The sequence below is a fragment of the Heterocephalus glaber genome, unplaced genomic scaffold (genome assembly GCF_053883595.1).
Source record: "Heterocephalus glaber isolate CG9 unplaced genomic scaffold, H.glaber_assembly_v1.0 deba00000621, whole genome shotgun sequence".
Taxonomy (NCBI): domain Eukaryota; kingdom Metazoa; phylum Chordata; class Mammalia; order Rodentia; family Bathyergidae; genus Heterocephalus; species Heterocephalus glaber.
The window spans coordinates 32293733-32301492 of NW_028258153.1; positions in this window are offsets into that span (position 1 = coordinate 32293733).

Below are 7760 nucleotides of genomic sequence, written 5' to 3' on the forward strand. Positions count from 1 at the left end.
TGTATCCTAGGTAGTTCTTGCCTACCCTAATTCATAAACATTTTCCCTTATAATTTCTTCTTAAAGTTTTATAGTTTTAGTCTTTCATATTTAGGTTCATAGATCCCTTCAAGCTATTTTCACGTATGGAAATAAAGGGTTGAGGTTAATTTTTTATATACGGATACCAGGTGTTCTAGTGCCATTTGCTGAAAACACTGTCTCTTCCTCAGCTCTTGACTTGAGTTTATATTCTATAAAATGTTAATGTTAAATAATCTTTCAAAACTCGGTGGACCATATATGTGTGGTTCTATTTCTACATTCTCTGTTTTATTCAAATGATCTATGTCTTTCCTTACACCAACACTGCCTTGATTACTGTAGCTTTAGAAGAAGTCTTAAAATTAGCTACTAAACGTCTTCCAACATTGCTTTTTGTCCTTTTTTTTTTTAACTTCTCTAGGTCCTTTGTACTTCGACATAACTTTTAATTTCAATATCCAATTCTTCATTTATAGCATGTATACACAGACCTGAATTTTTATATATACCTTGTGTTTTCTTTTTTTTTTCACGACTTTTTCTTTTTTTTTTAAATTAAATTCTTTTATTGGTACATTGTAGGTATACAACACAATTACATTTCTCATTGGGAATCGTACCTTTACATAATGCATCTTGGTTCTTATTTTTTCCCCATTCCCTGCCCTCCCTTCACCCCCTCCACCCTTCCCTTTTTACAAAGACTTTATTTCCATTTTATCCATTTCTCATCATTTTTCCTTTCCCTTCTTTCCTTTCCCCTGTCCTCCCCCTACACCTACCCCTTTGGACCTTTTCTTCCTATTTTTCATTATTGATTTTTCATTCTAATCATTGGTACATTTTAGGTATACAATATAATGACATTCATCATTGGAAATTTGCACCTTTACATAGTCTCTCTTGGTTCTTATTTTACACCCCTGCCCAGCCCTCCCTTCAACCCCTCCTGTCCTCCCTATTTACAAAGATTTTGTTCCTATTTTTCCATTTTCTCCTATTAATCCCATTCCCTTCTATCCTTTCCCCTATCCCTCCCACTTCCTTCCCCTTTGGCCCTTTTCTTCCTATTTCACATGACCTATTATACAATTAGTCCTTATTTACACTTTCAGTTTCTCACACCAGAGAAACTATTCAGTATTTACACACGTGTGTTCTATTTATTTCACTTAAGAGTATCGCCTCAATGTGCATCCACTTAGCTGTAAATGTCTCTAATGTCTCATTTTTTATGGCTGAGTAGTACTCCATTTTATAAAATAACCACATTTTCTTTATCCAGTCTCCAGTTGATGGGCAATTGGGCTGCTTCCAAGTTTTAGCTATTACAAATTGTGCTGCTATAAACATGGGTGCATATATATCTCTATGATATGATTCTTTTAATTCTTTTGGAAAGATACCCAGGAGAGGGATAGGTGGGTCAAAGGGGACCTCTAATCCTAGTTTTTTGAGGTATCTTCATACTGATTTCCACAGTGGTTGCACCAGTCTACACTCCCAGCAGCAGTGGAGCAGGGTTCCTCTTTCCCCACAGCCCCACCAGCATTTGTTATTCCTTGATTTCATGATAGCAGCCATTCTTTCTGGAGTGAGGTAGAATCTCAGCATTGTTTTCATTTGCATCTCTCCAATGACCAGTGATGTTGAACATTTTTTCATGTATTTATTTGCTATTTCTACTTCTTTGTCTGAGAAATGTCTCTTCATTTCAGATACCCATTTTTGGATTGGGTCTTTCAATTTGGGAGGTCTGATCTTTTTAAGTTCTTTATAGATTTGAGATAGTAGACCTTTGTCTGAGGAAGAGCAGGTGAAGATTTTTTCCCACATTGTGGGTTGTCTCTTCACACTGCTGGTGGTTTCTCTTGCTGTGCAGAAGCCTTTTAATAAGAAGATATCCCACTTGTTGATTGTTTGTGCTAGTTCATGGGCAACTGAGGTTGTGTTCATAAAATCTTTTCCTACACCGATGTCTTCAAGAGTTCTACCTAACCTCTATTCCAACTGGTTAAGAGTTTGTATTTTAATATTTAGATCTTTAATCCATTTTTATTTTAGTTTAGTGCATAGTGAGAGATATAGGTCTAGTTTTAATCTTTGGCAAGTTGAAACCCAATTTTTCCAGCACCATTTATTAAAGAGGCTATCTTTCTTCCAGTGAGGGTATTTGGCTCCTTTATCAAAGATGAGATGGCTGAGTGTGTCTGGAGTTGTTTCTGCACCTTGTAATCTGTTCCCCTAGTCCTAGGTCTGTTTCTTTGCCGGTACCATGCTGTTTTTATCACAGTAGCTTTGTAGTAGAGTTGCAGGTTGGGGATTGTGATGCCCCCTGCCATGTCTCTGTTACCTAGAATTGCTTTTGCTATTCTGAGTCTCTTCTTGTTCCAAATGAATTTGTGGATTGTTTTCTCAAGGTCCATGAAGTATGCTGCTGGGATCTCAATTGGAATTGCATTAAATCTATATAGCAGTTTTGGAAGTATGGCCATTTTCACTCTATTAATCCTTCCTACCCAGGAGCAGGGGATGTCTGTCCATTTTCTGATATCATCTTCAATCTCTCTTTTCAGAGTGCCATAGTTTTCAGAGAAGAGGTCTTTGATTTCTTTTGTTAGGATGATTCCTAGGTATTTCAGTTTTTTGGATGCTATCGTGAAAGGAATTATTTGCCCTATTTCTCTCTCAGTCAGTCTGTCATTGGTGTAGAGGAAAGCTATTGATTTTTGTGTGTTGACTTTGTAACCAGCTACTTGACTGAATTTGGTTATTAAGTCTAGAAGACTTTTGGTGGAGTTCTTGGGGTCTTCTATATAGAGTGTATCATGTCATCTGTAAATAATAATAATTTGACTTCTTCATTTCCTATCTTTATTCCTTTTATTTCTTTCTCTTGTCTAATTGCCATGGCTAATGTTTCCAGAACTATTGAAGAAGAGTGGTGATAGTGGATATCCCTGTCTTGTTCCTGATTTGAGTGTGAAGAATTTCAGTTTTTGACCATTTAGTATGATATTGGCTGTTGATTTTACATAGATGGCTTCTATCAGTTTGAGGTAGAGACCATCTATTCCAAATTTTGTAGGGTTTTTATGATAAATGCATGTTGGATTTTGTCAAATGCTTTTTCTGCATCTATGGAGATAATCATATGGTTTTTGTCCTTGGCTCTATTGATATAGTGTATTACATTGATTGATTTGCATATATTGAACCATCCCTGCATCGATTAGATGAATCCCACTTGATCAGGGTGTATGATCTTCTTGATGATCTTCTGCATTCTGTTTGCCATTATCTTATTAAGGAGTTTTGCATATATGTTCTTTAGTGAGATTGGCCTATAGTTCTCCTTTTTGGTTGAGTCTTTCTCTGCTTTGGGGAGTGAATTTGGGATTATTGCTTCCCTTTCAATTTCATTGAAGAGTTTAAACAGTAGTGGCAGCAGTTCCTCTCTAAATGTCTTGTAGAATTTAACAGTGAAGCCATCAGGGCCCAGGCTTTTCTTAGTTGATAAGTTTTTATTTACATTTTCAATTTCATTGGTTGATATTGGGTTGTTCAGAATTTTTAGGTCTTCTTCATTCAACTTTCGTAATTCATATGTATGTAGGAATCTGTCCATTTCTTCTGTGTTGTCCATCTTATTGATGTATAGGTTCTGGAAGTAGGTATTGATGATCCTCTGGATTTCTGCTGGGTCTGTTGTAATTTCACCCTTTTCATTCCTAATTACATGGATTTGGGCCTTTTCTTTTCTTTTTCTGACAAGGTTGGCTAAAGGTTTGTCAATTTTGTTCATTCTTTCGAAGAACCAGCTCTTGGCTTCACTGATTTTTTTGTATCATTCTCTTAGTCTCCATTGCATTGATTTCTCCTCTGATCTTTATAATTTCCTCCCTTGTATGAGCTCTGAGGTTGTCCTGCTCTTCTTTTTCTAGAAGGTTGAGGTTCAGCATCACGTTGTTTAATTGGGCTCATTCTGTTTTCCTAATATGAGTGTTCACTGCTATGAATTTCCCTCGTAAGACTGCTTTCATTGTGTCCCATAGATTCCGATATGTTGTATTGTCATTGTCATTTAATTGAAGGAACTGTCTGATTTCTTCTTTAATTTCCTCTGTGACCCATTGGTTATTCAGAAGTGTGTTGTTCAATTTCCACGTGTTTATGAAATTTTTTGAGTTTCTTTTGCTATGGATCTCCAATTTCATTGCACTATGGTCTGATAATATACAGGGGATAACTTCAATTCCCTTGCACTTACTTAAACATGTTCTATGTGTGAGTATGTGGTCTGTTTTGGAGAATGACCCATGTGCAGCTGAGAAGAATGTGTATTCTGATTTTGTGGGGTGGAAGACTCTGTAAACATCTGTTAAGATCATTTGTTTAAGAGTTTGATTTAGTTCTAGTATTTCATTACTTATTTTTTGTCTAGTTGATTGATCTATTTGTGACAGTGGGGTGTTCAGGTCCCAAACCACAATTGTATTAGTGCATATATGACTTTCCATGTCCATTAGTATATGTTTTATATAGTTGGGCACACTAGTGTTTGGTTCATAGATATTTATGATTGTCATCTCTTCCTCTTGGATTCTTACCTTTACAAGGATGTAGTGTCCTTCTTTGTCTCTCTTAATCAGTGTTGGTTTAAAATCTACTTGATCTGCAAAGAGGATAGCTACTCCTGCTTTTTTTCAGGTTCCCATCACATGGAGTATTGTTTTCCACCCTTTAACTTTCACTCTATGAGTTTCCTTTTGAATTAAGTGTGTTTCTTGTATGCAGCATATTGTTGGATTTTGCTTCTTGACCCATTCTGCCAGTCTATTTCTTTTGACTGGTGAATTGAGACCATCAACATTTATGGTTATAACTGAAACGTATTGACTTGTCATTGCCATGACTTTTTCTTTTTGTTGGGTTCTCCCCCTTTACATTTAATTTCTTGTCATGCCAGATGGGTTCATTCTGCTTTGCTTCCTGGGGTTGTGATCCTCAATGTCTGTTCCTAGGCTATTGTGTAAAATTCTTTAGAGTGCTGGTTTGGTATTCACAAAGTTCCTAAGGTGCTCTTTGTCATGAAAGTATCTTATTTCTCCATCAATTTTGAAAGATAATTTTGCAGGGTACATCAATCTGGGTTGGAGGCTGTTTTCTTTTAGGTCTTGGAATATGTCCCTCCAAGATCTTCTTGCCTTGATGGTTTGTGTTGAGAAGTCTGCTGTGATTCTGATGGGATTTCCTTTGTATGTGATTTGTTTCTTTTCTCTGACTGCTTGTAGAACTTTGTTCTTCTGTTGAGTTTCTGGAATCTTAACAATTATATGCCTGTGTGTAGACTTTTTTTAATCAAGGCTATTTGGAGTCCTATATGCCTCACTTATCTGTATGTGAAGCTCTTTTGCCCTGCTTCAGAAGTTTTCTGCCATTATTTCTATGAAGAGATTTTTTATGTCATCTCCACTCTCTCCTGTTTCTTCATTGAGCCCAATCAGTCTTATGTTATTCTTCTTTGCATCATCTTCAGCTGCTTTCTCATGTTCCCATATAATTTTGAAGCAATTTTTCTTTTCCTGGTCACTAATTGAAATCTTATATTCTATATCTGAAATTCTGTCTTCACATTGGCTCATTCTGCTGTGTAGACTTTCAATGGAGTTTTTCATGTCCTGGAAATCTATTTGCATCTGTTTTATGGATTCCATTTGTTTCCTTCGTTGGGATTCCATCATGTTCCTGAGCTCCTCTGTAGATTTATTAATCATGTCTTGCCCTAGGGGCACAATTTCTCCTGTTATCTGAGAAATTATTTCTGATTTCATTTTTTCCAGATCCCCTTTTGTTTCCAGTTCAGTGGATCCAGGTGGTTGAGTATCAGAGTGTTCCATCTCATTTCCCTTTGGGGTTGCTGTAGGTGATCTGGAAGTCTGATTTTGAGACTTATTTATGTGTTTTCTCATTTCAACTTGGGGGGGGGCTGTTGGCACCTTCATGGATCACCTCCTCTGAGCTGGGAGAGGTGGGACAGGGGCCGGGAGCAGAGGTAGGGATCGTGGCCCAAAAGCCCTTTCCTGTGGGCTGGGAGCAGCAGGAGGGATGGTGGCCAGGAAGCCCCTTCCTCTGGACAAGGAGCAGTGGGATGGTGGCTCAGAAGCCCCTTCCTCTGGGCCAGGAGCAGCGGGACAGAAGGTGGCCCAAAAGCCCTATCCTCTGGGCTGGGAGCAGCGGGAGGGATGGTGGCTGGGAAGCCCATTCCTGTGGACCAGGAGCAGTGGGACAGCAGCTCAGAAGCCTCTACCTCTGGGCCGGGAGCAGCGGGACTCAGTACCATGGTCTGGTGGTATGGTGTCCTCTGCGTCTTTGTAGTGTGGAACCAGGTGGCTGCCTGTCTGCAGCGGGCTGATTCAGTGTGTTCCGCGTGACTCGGGCCCTTGGTAGGGCATGCCTACCTTGTGTTTTCTAATCCTGCTAAATTCAAATACAAGTTCTAGGGGATCCTAGAGATTTCTTAGTATTTTCTCTGTGGATGATCATTTCATCTACATATAAAGATTTTACTTCTACCTTGCCAATCCTATCCTAATTGTGTCATTTTAATAGCCAGACTATTTTGGTTTGGGCCTATGTTTCAAAGTTTAATGGACAGGGCCAGGGATTTAGCTCAGTGGTTTCGATGCCTGCTACACATGCGCAAAGACCTGAGTTTGATCCCCGGTTCCAAAAGAAAAAAAAATTTAACTCCTACAAGAATTTAGTTAAAATTAGCTATTTGAGCTGAGCATTGTGACAGATACCTGTAATCCCTGCACTGTGGGAGGCTGAGACAGGAAGACTGAAAGTTTGAGTCCAGCCTGCACAACTTAAGTCACTTAGTGAGACCCTGTTTCAAAATTTAAAAAAAAAAATTTTTTTTGGTACCGGGGGTCGAACTCGGGTCCTTGCGCTTGCATAGCAGGTAGTGAAACCACTGAGCTAAATCCCTGTCCCCTAAAAGAAAAATTTTAAAGACTGGGTATGTAGCTCAATGCTGAGGCCCTGAGTTCAATCTCCAGGACTGAAAAAAATTAAAAATAAAAGTAAACAAAAATAAAATAAGCTATCTGATATACACTCTATGTGCATGGAGGCCGTAGGAGTCATCCCCTCCTCTCCCTTGGTCAGAAAGCTTTTGTTCTGAATGCACAGGTGCCCAGAAAAAGCCCCTGGTGATATTAGTAGAGTGAGTGAATATAAACCCAGGAACAGCACAGTGAACATGGTAGATCCCAATGCCATTAAAACTTGATCACCAGTCAACAAAGCGGGAGGCATTGTGTCAGAGGGTGGGGTCGGGGGTGCTGAGGGATGGGAGTGCCCATTTGCTGGGCCAGCTTCTGCCCCACCCCACCCCACCCCATAGGGACCAGAACCCCCTGCTTTTGTAAAAGAGAATAGGACACAGGCCCCAGGTGGCTGGTATTAGGATCGAAAGCTCCGTGAAGGAGTTCTAATCACTCCTGCACCATCTATTTTCAAACCCCAGCCTGAGTTGTTTCTCTCTAAATCCCAAAGATGTTTGGGGGCCATGATTTTAAGGAAGCCTGGCCTGCAGCCCTGATCTTGCCTAGTGGGATTGCTCTTGCCTGCACTGGGCAGCTTCCCCAGAATGAGCAAGGGAACCTTGACGAATCACAGGTGACAGCTACATCCACTGACCCAGGAACTTGCCATCGAGTTCGATTCCA